This window comes from Miscanthus floridulus, chromosome 11 (genome assembly GCF_019320115.1).
Source record: "Miscanthus floridulus cultivar M001 chromosome 11, ASM1932011v1, whole genome shotgun sequence".
Lineage (NCBI taxonomy): Eukaryota > Viridiplantae > Streptophyta > Magnoliopsida > Poales > Poaceae > Miscanthus > Miscanthus floridulus.
In genome coordinates this window covers 57,281,800-57,298,128 of record NC_089590.1, presented here as the reverse complement: position 1 = coordinate 57,298,128, position 16,329 = coordinate 57,281,800, and the positions used below count along the sequence as shown (strand labels likewise).

The 16,329-nt window shown below is 50.0% G+C and overlaps 1 pseudogene; it reads left to right on the top strand.

The window, feature by feature from the left end:
* Positions 1-9,422: 9,422 nt before the first annotated feature.
* On the top strand, positions 9,423-15,918 carry LOC136492007 (UDP-glycosyltransferase 73C4-like; annotated as a pseudogene).
* Positions 15,919-16,329: the final 411 nt, after the last annotated feature.

Genomic DNA, 16,329 nt, shown 5'->3' with positions numbered 1-16,329 from the left:
CTAGCCACATCCCGTCCTGACCCCTCCAGCTCCGACAAGGAGGACGAGCCATGTGTTCCTCTACTGGGTGAGGCAGGGAGCCTGGTCTCCCTCCTCTCTTCCGCCATAGCTGTCGCTACAGGGATTGCCGCCATCACCACTGCTAACGCTGCCGTCGTGCTCGCGATCGGCCAAGAAGGCACAATCCCTAGAAGGGAAGGTCGCACCACCGCCAGTCTACTTCCCCCGCCGCTTGTCATGGCTCCATGCAGGCTGGGCCTCCACTCCTCCTACATGGGAGGTGGGGCGATGCTCAGTCCCGTCACTTCTTGGCCGTTGTAAAAAAGACAGGTCAGTCGTGCTAAAAAAACTCAACTGTGAGATCAAAAGTAACATAGGTACATACCTAGATGAAAGGGGCAGGGCCCTGAAGCTCCGACCCACTGGCAATGAGCCCACTAGACGAGGACCACTCACGAGTCCCAGCTCGTGCCCCCTCACATCGATCGAGGGAGGAGCAGACCCAGTCGGTTCCCGATTTTCCCGTGAGTCACCACGATCGCCGGCCCATGGTGCACCCACCGGGGCATCTCCCCATTGTGGCTCGCACGCACACACCAACCCCAAAGATGTGGGGGTACGAGCACACTCTTCCGATCGGCTGGCATGCTCCGCCACGCTCGAAGCAAGGGGGCGCGGCCAGCAATGCCTCTAAAGGGCGCGGTGATCGCGACCGCATTGCCTCTCGCTCGATGATGGCATCTGAGCTCACGGCGCGCTTTCATGACACAGGAACGTCGCCACACCTCTTAGAGCCCCGCCCACCACTAGCAGACGTGGCCACAGGCTCCCGACGCTCCATTGAGGTTGTGATGATGCCCCAGTCTCCATCCTCAGAGGAGCTCGCATCACCACCCAACTCCGTGGGCTCCTCTGACTTGAGCTCTGCTTCCACATCGCTCCTATTTCCCTAGCCCGCACCCACTGAGCGATCTCCATCTCCTTATCGTGCCTCCTCCGAGCCTTCTCAGCTCTCTTCTTGTTTTTAGCGTCCGTCGCCTCCTTCAGGGCAGCTTGTAGAGCCACGCCCTACGGCCCCTTCAGAAGATGCGGCTGAGACTTGTAACCCGCGAGACCCTATGAAATAGATGACTCAAAGTCAAGGTACAGGAGAGCAAAAGGGAAAAGGATACGGAATAAGGAGAGGGGAGCATACTAGATTGGATAGCTTCACATCATGAAGTGGTCCGGGCTTTCCTTCAAGGGACTCTTTGGCCCTTAGTTGTAGCACCCAATAGAGTCAGCTCCAGACTTTGTCCTTCGTCAACTCCACCGACGACGCATGGTAGGGATCCATCGGGCTAGAGTACATCCACATCGGCCACCTCCTTTCTGCCAGCGAGGTGACCCAATGGCAGAAGAAGGTGTGGAACACCATAGCCCATCGAGGCCGTGCTGCACCAGCTTCTGGAGCTCCACCTCAATGATCTCCAGCTTGTTCTGTTGGCTAGAGAGGCCCCATGACCAGCTCTCTTGCCTCTCCGGCCTTCTACCGGTGAACGGTAGGAATGGCGCCTCCGTGGGGTTCCTGATGTAGAACCACTCCCCATGCCACCCCTGATTGAAGTCGCAGGGGGAGTACGCGGGGTAGGAGCCCAATGAACTTGGCTTCTTCTACAAGGCAAAACCCCCCACCGACGCTGTCCTAGGTGGCTTCCCCTTCGACAAGGCTCGCTCGGTGAAGATCCGCCAGAAAAAGTCCATGTGCAGCTCCATCCCAAGGAAGGCCTCGCAAACGGTGATGAAACTGGCAACGTGCAACACCCCAGTCGAATTAAGGTGCTATAGCTCTAGGCCCCATTCATTGAGGAGCCTATGCAAGAACCAGTGCTTGAGATATCCTAGCCCACGCTCATGGAAGGTGAGAAAGGAGACAACCTCGCTAGCCTAAGGTCGCAAAATGGCCTCCCCTAGCATAGGAGCCCTCCAGTGCGCCACCTCCTTCGGTGGGAGCAGCCCCTTCTCAGCGAAGGCGGCCAGCACCATCTTGTCCACATTGGATGGCCTTCAGCTCAACATCTTGCTCTGGATTCATGAACAGATCTATGAGTTCTCCTCTCCCATGCTCTACCCTCTCTCTTCTAGAAACTGCCACGGTGCATGAACAGGCTTGATAGAAAGGAAGAAGGAGGAGAGGCAGCAGTTGGAGAAAGGTGAAGGAAGGGGACAAAAACACCTCCCTTCCCCTATTTAAGAGAGGAGAGGCAACCGTTGGAGAAAAGCGAAGGGATAGGGGCAAAAAACCCTATCTCTTCCCCTATTTAATGCGGATAGGCATGCAACGGGACGCGTCCTGACTGATGGGACGCACCCTGCCCGATGAGATGGTGCCTAGTTAAACAGGATGTGGCCTAGGCATGGCCCACCACTACCACATACTGGGCGTAGGAAACAAAGCGCAACCACACATAGGTGGCCCTCTGCCTTTCCAGGCAGGACTTGGAAGGGCCCAACAACGGGATCTCCGCCAAGGGAAGATCAACGGGCTTCCTGAGTTGATCGGATGGCTCAGGCGAATGCTGAGAGACAGGTAAGGAGCATAGGGATGCCCCATGCGGGCTATGCCGACTCCGTCACGAATGATGGGCACAGATCCCATTTGGACATATCCGATAAGAGCTCCTCAAACCCGTCACTCAAGTCATCGAGGTAACTTTACCAAACCTACTTACTTTATTTTATTTTCTAAATGCATAATCATTCATTCATCCATTCTCATACACGCATTCACACATTCATTCATACAATCATTCATTCATCCCATACATCCAAAGCATTGTATATGTAACTAATGCATCACAACGCTTCGTGTTGCGTCACAAAGTGGTAGTTGCCTCATTCAACATGAGCAACGACCGATTGGGGTTCGAAGGCTGGCCCACGAAGGGCTCGAGGCCGCCTCACGTCAAATAGAGATAGGGTAATCTCAACCTTCTTGTTCGATCCTAACCACGAGCTATGTCCATAGAATCTCCATCGAGGAGAGGCCAATGGGCCACCTGAGTCTGTCTCTAGAATGACCCGGGCATCTACCGGGAGGTGGGTTAAGGAGCAGTAGAATGCCACATGAGGGCTATGCCGACCCCGTTATGAATGACGGACCCGGATTTTGCTCGAACATGCCCGTTAGTGAGCTCACCGAGCGCGTCACTCAAGCCATCGAGGCAAGCAATGTTAGCTCAATCCCTCCAATTGTGAAAACTATGGACGGGTAACGCATGGAACTAGACCAAACCCTCGGCGTGCCTAATGCCTCGGTTGGCGACTCCGACTCGCCTGATCCCTCAGCCGCGCCCGATGCCTGGGTCCGTGACTCTGACTCGCCCAACCCCTTGGCGCGCCCGACGCCTTGGTTGGTGACTTTGACTCGCCCAATTCCTTGGCCGTGCCCGACGCCTGCATCCGCGACTCTGACTCGCCCGATCCCTCAGCCACTTCTGATGCCTGGGTCCATGACTCCTACTCGCCCAACCCCTTGGCACGCCCGACGCCTTCGTTGGCAACTCCGACTCGCCTAATCCCTTGGCCGCGCCTAAATGCCTGGGTCCACACTCCTAGAAATGATGGCTCAGAAGCTAGAAAGGGGAGGCTACGCCCACCAAGGTGCACTTGAGCATGCCCGCTGACAAAACCCCCTAGGTGATTCTACCTAAATCGCCTGGGGGCTCGGGGGCTACACCCACCGGGTGCGCTTGCGCGCACCCGCTGGCAAGACGAAAAATCCCCCAGGCGAGTCTACCTGAATCGCCTGGGGTCTCGGGGGCTACACCCACCGGGTGCACTTGTGAGCAGCCACTGGCAAAATGAAAAATCCCCCAGGCGATTCTATCCAAATTGCCCGGGGGCTCGGGGGCTCCTGTCGGGTTCATAAACCCAGGGTCCCTAATGGACCCGCTTCCCAGCAAAAAGCGCGGCCCAACAGACGACGCTGCAACAAATGTGTGACTCCTGAGCCGGCCTAAATTCCTATGACAGGCCAGAAGAGCGATCTAGTCTTTGACCGAAAGGCCTGGCCAAGGAGGAGATGATGCTTGCTTCCGACTCTGACCCGCTTCTCCGACCAGAGAGACGACGCTCGCTTTCGACTCTGACCCGCTTCTCTGACAGGGAATACGCCGAACCTCTGCTTATAGCTTTCGACTCCGACTGGCGCGGTCGGAGCCGACTAGGGACAACCGACCGAGGACGCCCACTCGGTGAGGACCCAAGAATTAGGCAGGGCAGATAAGGCAAGACGCTCAGGTCAGCCACAAAACCAAGGACCGTACCCTGCACGTCTGTAGGATAGTACCGCCAGGACAAGTCAGAAGGGTGCTGTACAACCTTCTAGACATGTCAGAACCTAAATAGTGTTATGGCGCCGACATTTGCCGTACAGTGTTTTGGGCGCCATCAATTTCCATACCAGGTGAACACGTTATAGCCTCCCGCATGCATCTGACATAAACAGTGTTGTGGACGCCGACGACCATCTTGTACCCGACGGCGTGGGCAACAAGACTTAGTAGCATACATGCACACACACTCTCTCTCTCTCTCTCTCTTACTTGTAAAGCCATCCCCTTCTCCTATAAAATGGGATGCGCTCTCCCCCAAAGGGGGATGATCGACACACACACGATTGATTCCAACTCTCTTTGCTAGGATTTAGAACTCTAAGCTCTAAGGCTACAAAGAGCATACGTTCTAATACTTAGCACACGTTGGAGCTCCCGTCACTCTTGGCCCTTTGATCCAGAGCCTGACCGAACATCTTGCACCCCCCATCTTATTCCCTCTCGTTTGTAACCCGACAACAAACTTTGAGCACCTGGGCTCAGAAATGAAGTCATCGACCAACTGAGACTAGACATAGGGCACGTTGCCTAAACCAGTATAAACCCTGTGTCATTGAGTGCTAGGCCACATCCGATCACAACGTATGACAAAATGATAAATATTTACTAGTTGGTCACTTTCGCACCGACAGATGCCATATAAACCATCCTCAAAACCAGCTAGGGTTGTGATTTTTGTGATATATTCATATAGTTTAAGGTTATGTCTTTAGGCCTTATTTGAATGTATACGTGTGTGTCGAGTGGCTTGGTGTTTTTAAATTCCTGTTTACACCAAAATTTGGGAGAAGAACGCGGAAACTCGAAGGCTTCCAAGATTGCATCAATCAAAAAATCGATTGCATGAGGATCGATATCAGCTGATTCAGATGCGACATTAGAATCAGCTCTCTTTGAATGACGTCAGCAGATAACGATGGTGAGCTATGGTTAGCATCGGAAAACTACATATCGGACTCTACAAAAGGAAAAAGATTAGGGTCCAAGTTATTTTAAAATAAGAATATTTTCCTTTATACCAAAGATGTTAATGAGTCGTGCTTGAGTATGATTCATGTTTAGGCCCCGGGTATAAATATTGGACCCCGACTATTATAAAGGACACAATCAATCAAATACAAGTTTCTTACTTTTTTGGCTCCGATCATCCCTTAGGAGTAGGAGTAGAGTAGATATCGACGAGTTCTTCAACGAGCAGGGCTGTATCAGTCCGGCCGACCTTCGGCTTGTCTGTAAGTACCGTCATTGCTTATACTTCTGTTCATATGGCTGCATCGATCCGGTCGATCTCCACTGCGACTCTAGTATAAGCTAGTTATCGACTCTTGTCTAGTTCAAGTACGGCTGCATCGATCCGGTCGACCTCCACTGCTCGAATTAGATTAAGGTCAAGTTATTGGCTCTACCTGAGAGTGACAATCTTTGGTAGATTCATTAAGTTACCGATCTTGCTGATGTTTTTATTATCATTAGTTTGCAGCAACATCAATCTACCCGGTCGAGATTGATTTAGATTGACCTCATATCCTTTTTGTCCGTCTCTTGCTTTGTTACAACACGATGTTTCTTACTATGAGCGACGGGTCACGTTTTATCGGCTGTTTCTACTTCGATCTTGATCGCGCATAGTACGCGGTTAAGGCACGAATGATCTTGAAGGGGTTTGCTGGCTAGTTAAATCTGATTTGCGGTTCACTATTATGGTTGTAACGATCCGATCGATCCCCACTGATAGCACTTTAGATTGAAGATGCTAGTTAGTAGATCTATTCTCGATCATTCGCGACCTTAACTATTTGCTATGCCTGCATCGGCTAAATAGCCGATCGTCTATGCGTTAATGCCTACAATGTGTTTATATAATTCTGTTAAGCGTGAATAGATCTGTTTACTTTAAATGTTTTGTTTGTTGTCTTTATCACGGCTACATCGATCCGGTCGAACCCCACTGTTAGAGATATCAGGTTAGGTCTGAGGAGTTCATAAGTCTGTCCATGTGAAATAGTCGATTGTTCGCACGCTGTAGTTCTCTTCACCTGAATCGGCTATTTTAGCCGATTTATCTGGGCCTTCACGTATAGCATGTCTTTCGGAAGGCCTGTCGAAGTATGGATATCTTTACGGATTCTTCGATTTTAGTTTGTTGCTATCATCATAGCTGTCATCGATCCGGTCGAACCTCACTGTTGGTGGTAACAAATTAGATTCAGAGCGTTTGTAGGTCCATTTGTATCAGATAATCGATTCGTTCACGTGCTATATCCTTTTTCGTTAGATTCATCGGCTCAATGATCCACACTGATAATATCCAACTAGCTGATGATCTCATTTACATCTACACGTACTGCACATGTCAATATGAATTCAATCGCTACCCACGAGCTTTACAGTCCGTAACAGTCGATTTATGTGTGGATCGGCTATTTAATCGTTTTCTCCGTATGGCTGCTCCCGAAACGGCACATTTGGAATTTTCTAGGCACAGACCGGCATGTTTCACCTTAAATTACTGATAAACTTTCTCTCCTTATCAATTGCAGGGTCTTCATTAGAGTACATGAAAAAAAGTCAGACATCTAGAAGTCAAACATGGCATTCGGCTGATCTTGTCCCGACTTGTTCCTTCGACTTATTCTCTCACAGAATACTATTCAATCATCCGTGGCCAGCGCGGGCGCCGCCATCCGCACCGCGCGTGGTGGCCGCGATATGGCGAGGACGCGCCGTTCCTTCACGGCCACAATCTCCTGAGGTCCCAAGGCACCTTTCCCTACCAAGACCGTAGCATACCCACCGCCTCGCGCACGCATCCACCCAACGTCGTGGCTGGCCGCAATGCCGCGATGCGCGCGCCGGCGAGGCAGCTCGGCATTCCACCGAGCTCGCCGCGGGCGTGAAAAACTCTCGTCCCTCTTACAACCCAACCATGCCCAAGCCTCACCCATTTGTGAGTCAGCCTTATGGCTTTTCTTTTCCTCAATTTCAATTCCTGATTGTGATTGGGCCTCAATTCCTGATTGGGCAGGTCAGTGGCGGCAAATGGAATAAGCCACCCCGCGCGCGGGCGACGCTGAGCCGGTTGAGCCGATCATCGGCGCGTGGGCCGGTGGCTCTCCGGCTATAAGTTAAGTGCTCCTCGCATGCTCCTCTTCTTCAGCTCCTCGCTCCTGCGACGCAGGTACTCTCATCCCTCCTTGTTTTCAAATTTGGTCTTCAAAATTTTAAGCCGTCTTCTAACCCCCGTGTACCCCTGATGCTCTGAATGCTCGCAGGCTCCTACTCTGGACCGTCTCTCCTCGTTGCTAGGTAGTCTCTGATCCCTCCTTTTTTGAATTTGCTCTTCAGAATTTTAACCCGTCTTCTAACCCGCTCGCCTGTTACGCTGAATGCTCGCAGGCTCGTCTCTGCTTCATCAAGGTACTCTGATCCCTGACTTTTCATAGTTTTTGACGGACCAAAATAGTGGTAGTCCGTGCTTTTGGATTCGCGGCTGCGAGATTTTGACCCGCGGATTTGGTTGTTGTGAGTTGTTCCTCCGTGTTTTTGGTGCTGCTGGTAGTAGTGTTGTTGCCGTTGCTGGGGGTTTGCTGTCGTGGTGGTTTTTGTGGTCCTCAAGGAGGTTGAGGAGGCCGCGGGGGCAGCGATGGCTCCATGGTGATCTCCGATCACCTCCCTCCTTCGAAATAGCGCATACTGGTTCTTCTGGTTCGTCTCGATCTCTTGACGGCTGCCCTTTGCTTTTGCGTGCTTGGGAATTCTGCGGTGCTGGTGAGCACTCTCGTTCCCTCAGTTCGGACTTCGCGCTTCGCTTGCGTCGTTGTTTCTCATGATCCTACGAGAGATACTATGGGCTGGGCCGATGAAAGGATATATGGGCTGGACCAAGACCGAAGGAAGATAGTCTGTGGGCCGAGCAGGAAGGGAAGGCAGTATAAACAATGAACACCACCATGAGCAAGAGGCGTCGAAGGACCAGAACCTGAACCGGCGGCGAGCGCGAGCTCGAGGCTATCCGCGGCTAGCCGCGGCTAGATTTCACCTTTTCCCTTCTTCCCCTTCCAAACATGTATCCAGATCGTTCCAGTAGCTTCTATTGCTGTGCTTGTACTGGATCGAACTAGTAGGTCGGTGACAATTGGTACCGGAGCCATGTCCACTTTACCCACCACCGCGTCGGAGTTCGTGGCCACCATGAAGACGGAGGAGATGCTGGCGAAGTTGGAAGAGATGAATACTCAGCTGCGCAGCCTCGCTGAGCCATCGCCTCCCTCGACCTCCATCCTCATCGCCGACACCAAGGAACGAGAGGCAGCGACGATCTCCTCGGCGCTCGTCCCTTCTCCGTCCTCGGCACCACCGCAGGACGCAGATCCCGGCTTCCAGTCGGGCGTCACCGAGCTCTCCTACATCCACCGCACGCTCCCTGAACCGCCCATCACCACCAACGACTCGGCGGAGCAGGCGCCCGCGCCCGCGCGCGGGATCCCCTTCGCCTATGGCGCCGGCAGGCTGGAGAATCGTGCCTCGCTCCAGGTCGACATCACCACCGACACCGCCAACATCGCCCCCACGTTCACCGGCACCGGCCACGACAACTCCGTCTGCGGCAGCTCCGTCCTCGCCACCCTCCGCTCCCTCGCCTCTGCCCCCGCCTCCGTCACCTCCCGCACCAACCGCCTCGTCCTCGTCGCCGTGCGCAACATCCTCTCCGGCCGGGGCTTCTCCTTCACGGTGCCCGCGCGCGCCGCCTCCAACCAGGTCTACCTCCCGGACCTCGACCTCATCGTACTCGTTCGCCGCGAGTCCGCGCGCCCCTTAGTCAACATCGCTGCCGCGCGCGCAAGGCCACCGTCACGGCACGCGTACCCTCCCTCGTCCACGCCGTCCTCGGCAGGGGCATCCGCGTCACCAAGCGTGGCCTCCCCTACACCGACGTCAAGCTCTTCGGTGACCAGTCCCAGTCTGACGCCGTCTCCTGCATGCTCAGATGGTCCTCGCTCCTGTCGCACCTCGCGCCCAACACCGAGGCGCTGCCAGCCCCCCCCCCCCCCCCCCCCCCCCCCCCCCCCCGCGCGCGCTCTCCAACTCGCGCGAGAAGATCCACTGCCGACTCGGCGGCAAGAAGGAGCTGTCCCATGCCACCCCCGTTGCCAGCACCGAGTTCCTCTCTGCAATGCAGACCAGGTGTTTGATGCTATTGCAGACCAGGTGTTTGATGCTATGCCTCTACCAGACTTTTGGGAACAAACTCCAGATCACTAGCGAGATTTCAGCTTCATCAGAGGATATGGTTTCGTGGTATCCTGCTGCTAGCACAAGTGGTGCCTACATGGTGTTCAAGGTAATGCCAGTGTTCCTATTTCTTCCACCCAGCTCCTGCTACTCTGTATGGAGACAGTGTCTATAAAAGAGACGATAAGTTTCTGAAATCTCCATGGCCACCTCCAACTCAAGATGAATGTAAGGGCGGTGACATTTATTATTGGTCAGTTCATTGGCTGTCACTTGCGTGCAGTAATGGTGTTGGATTATTGGTGCCACAACCTTGGCCACCACCTGTTAGTGACATGATTGCTAGCAGTCAAGAAGAAATACAACCTCGAATTTGGCTTGTCAAGAGCAATCGAACTGATGTTACTGTGCAACTAAAAGTTCTGCTGTGCTGGTCATTTTTGATTGGTTGTTTTTGTGCTGGACAGTGGAGGTTTGATATAGTTATGATCAGTGATGAAGTTGGTGCTTTCGTGATCCTAAGGAATTATTTGGTGGGCATTCAGTTTTATTCTCTATCTCTGCAAACAAAATTAGCAGTGTTTCGGGTGATGGTTTCAGGCTGGCGAAATGTTCAAGTACAGCAGCAACAGAAGTTGAATGATGGCCCCTTGACTAGCAACCTGGAAAGCCAGCGAGTGATTCCTCGGGCAGGTGGTGATCTGGGTGCCAAAGGCATGTATGAATATATCAATGCAAATACAGTATCATTTAGTGGCTTGTTGCATACTCTTAGTCATGGAAGAGGTGAAGCAAGCAGTGGTCCTCTTGTTTTATTTATGAGCAAGTATGAAGAAAAGGATATCTCTCCATTCACTTTGAAGTCATGGATTGAAATCACTGGGTTGAATCCACATGAAGTTGTCACTGTTGACAAAGAGATAGCAGCTCCAAGTTTGACTTGTCAAAACTGGCATTGCTATGGTTGTTTGGTGCACACTCTGAAACCCCTCCCTGTCAAGTCTCAGTTGAGCATATACCTCAGTGGCAATCTCCATATAACAAGTTCAGATCAGTGCCTATGGAAGTGGAAAGGTTACTAGAACACTTGGTGATGTCACTGAAAGCTAGAGCGGAACTGTTTGCTGACTCAATTGGCATGAAAAGTTTGTACTGGGAGAAAACATTATATGTGTCGATTTGCAGGGTGCTGTTTGTGCTGGACAGTGTAATGGCTTGGGGACAAAATTTGTTTGAGTCACAAGTATGGCCTGCACCATATGCACTTGGAAGCACGATCAACTTAAAACTTCTCGCCCAATGTAACCAGTGCAAGGGGCAGAGCAGAACAAGGACATTAGGCAAGGACGATCTCTTGGAGCAATTTCCTGCACTGCAGCAGCTGCTCTTCCGGCTTGTCAGTTGTCAGCTTGAAGCGGCAGTTTTTGGAAACTACCTCATACAGTATGTCTTGGCTCTGGTGTTGAAGGGAAGCTTCAAGATCTACTGTGCAGCCAATGACGAGATCATTAACCTTGTGGATTTGTTTGATATGACAAAACTCAAAGCTACCAAAACTCAGGACATCTATAGAAGGACAGCAAATCTGGCAAAGTCCCTTTTTGACTTATACGAGCTCTCCAGAGGTCTGGAACTAGCAAGAAACTTCCAGTTTCCAATTCTGAGAGAGCAACCATCATCATTTGCATTTCTTGGAACAATGAAGGAATACATCAGAGAAGCCCCTAGAACTGCATCTGTTCCAAATGAGACCATAGAGTACCGGCAGCTAGATTTCGTAACTACTTACCAGGTAATATATGTGCAACTGTGGGAGCCTACCATTCCATTGAATTCATTTTTGACGCTGAGGCTATGGGATCCTGGTGGATTACTTCACAACTGCCAAGCCATGGATCGACCCTTGGTGATACATCATACGTGTGCAAGCACGGCTTGGGGACAAGCCGTGTTTCAAGGAGGGAAGTATGTCATGATCCTACTAGAGATACTATGGGCTGGGCCGATGAAAGGATATATGGGCTGGACCAAGACCGAAGGAAGACAGTCTGTGGGCCAAGCAGGAAGGGAAGACAGTACAAACAATGAACACCACCATCAGCAAGTGGCGTCGAAGGACCAGAACCTGAACCGGCGGCGAGCGTGAGCTCGAGGCTAGCTGCGGCTAGATTTCACCTTTTCCCTTCTTCCCCTTCCAAACCTATATCCAGATCATTCTAGTAGCTTCTAGATACTTCTATTGCTGTGCTTGTACTGGATCGAACTAGTAGGTCGGTGACATCGTTGTTGCGTTCCGTATTGGTTTTGATGTTGCTTTTCGTAGTGGTTTATTCGGAGGGAAGGCGGCTAATCAGCACCGCGACTCCATGGTGAACTCGATTGAACTTTCCTCTCAAAAATTCTGCCGTCCTTTCATCAACCGTTTATCGTTTAAGGCCTTGTCGTTCGTTCTACTGCTTACGTGCGTCAGAACTCGGGGATAAATCTGACCGTGATCTATCTATCATTTTTGTTTTAATTGTTTTGGTATCTGCAATGCTCGGCATGTTTGAGAGATTGCTGTTTTTGAATGTTGTTTTAGAAACATTTTTTTCCCCGTTTTCTGTTGATCTTCTCGACACTCAACACTCTGCCTGTCCCTCTGTTTGCTTGCATTCTGCCGTTTGTTGGATCTCCATCTCGATTATCCTTTGCTGAACAATTTCAGATCGTAGTTGTTGTGTCATCATGCGCTGTAAACTGCATGCCTATACGATTAGTTTTTCATTCAACATGAAGTTAATGGTTCTAATCCTATGCTATAAGGTTGATCTAGCCTCCTGTCAGGGCAAAAACGGAAGAGCAGAGGTATAAACACCTGATCTCTTGCATATTTGCAGGGGTGGAGTTCCCCTTTGAGATTTTTAAGCAGTGGTGTATGCTTATCTATGTTTTCTTTCTGCAGTGAGATCCTAATTTGCATAGGACAATGCCAGTGCTAATGAATCTTTCTATTTGTATATTTCATCAATGCTTTCTGGCACTTCTGTGATAAATCTGTTGTTACTCCATCTCAATAAAAAGATAAGCAATTCCAAGTCAGAAAAGTTTGTAATGCTAAAGCATCATTAAATTATGACTGTTGCTTGTTTTCAGTTTATTTAGATAGAGAGCCTATACAATTAGTTTGTTATTCAGCATGTTGAAGTAATGGTCCTCTAAATTCATACAAGCTGAAATTGCTATTCTGATTTTGATGACACTGTTGTCGCAAAATCTTAGTTCAATTTAGGGTTAGTTTTTGAAATAGGTCATATGTTTTCAGAACTTTGTTAATGTATCCTTGAAAATTGCTACTTCTTCCATATTATACAATTGTCCTGTAATGCACCCAAGGGCCCTGTTTCCAAACCTCAGTAAAATCCTTCATGCCATTCAGATTTGTCTCAAAGCAATGGTGTGTGTGTGCGTGTCTATATATATATATATGTATGTATGTATGTTTTCTTTCTGCAATGAAACCCTAATTTGCATAGGACAATGCCAGTGCTAATGAATCTTTCTATTTGTATTTCATCAATGCTTTCTGACACTTCTGTGATCATAAAAATCTGATGTTAGTCCATCTTAATATAAAGATAAGCAGCTCTCTTGTGTGCTGGAGAAAAAAAAACCTGATGTTTAGTTTGTTTATTTCCAAAGTTTTTCCTATCATAAAAAATTTCTCTGTTTCTAAATGTTAGAATCTATCATAAAAAAATTTAGTTCCTATTTGGCTTGCAATCCTATTCTAAGTGATGTTTTTTCTTTGCAGATGCCGTCACGTGCCTTTGATTTTGCAAAGGATCTTGCGGCTAAAGCCTGGAACAGACCACCCCGTGTCCCTGGGCGTTGTTCAGACCGCTGGCGGAAAGACACCGTTGGCCGGTCTGTGGTAAAACCTTTGAGAAGCCGATACTTCGGTTTGGTATCATGACAACTGGACCACATCCGAGCTCCAAAAACAAAAGAAGAAATGGAGAATTCTTTCTTCAGCTCTGTGGAGAATAGCTAGATTCTCTCAGGCAAAGTGAACAAGGGAAAACAGAACAATAATGATCTAACCAGAGAGGGACTTGAGAAACTACATCACGATATAAAGTTAACATGTTAGTTTAGCAATGAAAAATGAATGATTCATTTGTTTACTGAGTTCTAACTTTATTTCATTTTAAAAGCTTTAATGGACCTTACAGAGATGTTGATTTGGGGTGACGTGAAAGACCACAAAGGAAAAATACTCATACAATTGAGGAGATGAATACTGGGGAAATCCAGGAAGTTATTCTTCCTGTATTGTCCCAGTAGACTGCCAGCAAGTGAAAGTCTGCCAGGACAATAAAGATCTTATTGCTAGTTTTCTGAAGTTAAAAAGCACCGATTGTTTTCACCATTCTATTTTAAATTTAAAATTTCAGTGTCTCGTGACTTTAAAATTAACCCATCTCAATTTCAGGAAATAAAAATGTACTCAGAGAATTCCCTAACAAGTCTAAAGTGTTAACCAGAAAATTGATGGTAAGTGTTAAATGTTAGATGTATATTATCTATATATGTATCTAACAGTAAGAAACACCGGTTGTTTAAATTTCTGGTGTCTTATATATAATCTATATATGTATTTAACAGTAAGAAGCACCAATTGTTTAAGTTTCAGGTGTCTTATATTGACCCCAAAGCTGACCTTTGTTATTTTTAGGAAATGAAAATTGAATTTGACAAGAGGGTGGAAAGTGAGAACAAGACCCGAGAGATGCTTAACAATGAGCAGCAAGAAGGTGAGAAGCAACATCTTTCTTTTTTATTTTTTAGCTGTCTTGCAGATGAAACAAAATTGATGTGGTTTTTAACTAATGCGTACACAAATAACCAACTTGAGGTTCTTGACTAATGGAGGCATAATTGTAGTTTCTTATAGAATTGATAGTCATTCTGTTGGTTCTACAACTGTTTAATATTGATTTGTCGCTAGAGACAATATTAATTGTTCGTGCAGTTTGGCTCTCTTGCATGTTATGGGCTTTATGTCATGCTTGAACTTTGGTGAGCTAGACTGAATTATGTGTGGCTTAGTAGTTCCTGATAAACCCTATAGCGGGCCTGCCGCGATGACGCGATCCCGTTCCCGGGCGCGGAAGCCGGCCTGGCGGATGGTTGCGAGAGGACCGACCACATCCCCTCGGTCGACCTCGTGCCCAACTTCTTCGTCGCCACCACGCAGTTCGACGAGGCAGTGGCGCGGCACTGCCGCCTCCTCATGGCGACGCACCATCGGCCGAGCTGCGTCGTCGCCGGGATGTGCCACACGTGGGCGCAAGGCGTGGCGCATGAACTCGGCTCGCCCTGCTTCATCTTCCATGGCTTCAAGTTCGCCAGGAGGCAGCTGCCGATACACTTCCAGCCTTCTTCCTGCATTCCAGAGGACCGCCATCGGGAGCTCCGGGAATTCGAGCTGGCCGTGGACGGCATCGTCGTGAACAGCTTCGAGGAGCTGGAACGCGACTCGGCCGCGCGACTCGCAGCCACCATGGGCAAGACCATTCTCGCCGTCGGCCCCGTCTCGCTGTGCGGCGCACCGCCTAGCCTCCTCGAGTTGCGTGCCAGCTCGGACAACGCCAGGCGGTGCATGGCATGGCTGGACGCCAAGAAAGCCGAGTCCGTGCTTTACGTTAGCTTCGGCAGAGCTGGGCGCATGCCTCCAGCGCAGCTGATGCAGCTCGGACTGGCCCTCGTGTCAGTGCCCCTGGCCTGTCCTTTGGGTCATCAAGGGCGCAGGCACGTTGCCCGACGACGTCACCGAGTGGCTACAGCACAACACCGATGGTGACGGCCTCTCGAAGAGCCAGTGTCTTGCAGTCTGTGGGTGGGCGCCGCAGGTCGCCATTCTGGAGCACGCGGCCGTCGGCGGTTTTCTGACACACTGCGGGAGTGCGGGTGGGGCTCGACGCCGGAGAGCGTCGTCGCGGGCGTGCCCATGGCCACCTGGCCGTTCTTCGCCGAGCAGTTCATGAACGAGAAGTTGATTGTTGACGTGCTAGGGATCGGCGTGTCCGTCGGCGTGACAGCCCACAGAAAATTTGCTGAACGGTGTCAAAGGCGAGGCGAAGGCGGAGGTGGGAGCAGAACAGGTGAAGAGGGCCCTGATCAAACTCATGGATGGAGGAGCCGAAGGGGAGGATCGGAGGAGCAAGGTTCGGCCGCTCGGGAGCTGAAGGCCAAAGCCAAAGCTGCTTTGGAGAACAGGGGATCATCGTATATTTGTCTGGAGGAGTTCATCCAGTTCGCCTCTTGAATCTGTGTTGGTTGACGTTGGCAATAAATAATCAGTTGATTTCTGCATAACGAAGTTTGGAGTGTTTGCGGATCCATGGTGTCCTAAGACCCCATGTGTTTGAGCAAGAATCAAAGGCTGAGTAGGAAAGGGCGAGGCGGGGCGAAATGAGGAAAAAAAGAGAGAAAAAAAGAAATCATCACATGTTACATGGGTGCGTTCGTGAACTTTTGATGCCCACCATGTAAAGTTTTTTTTTTCAGGAAATCAGGACGATCAAGCCCTACTGCTTAAATTAGGGTCTGTCTAGTACGGTGATTTATGGTCTCCCGTCACCCGAGTGAGCCAAGGCTAAAAATCACTCGATTCTACAAGGAAGATAGAATCAAGTGATTTGAAGCCATAAATCACCCGATTTGCAGAAACCACAAG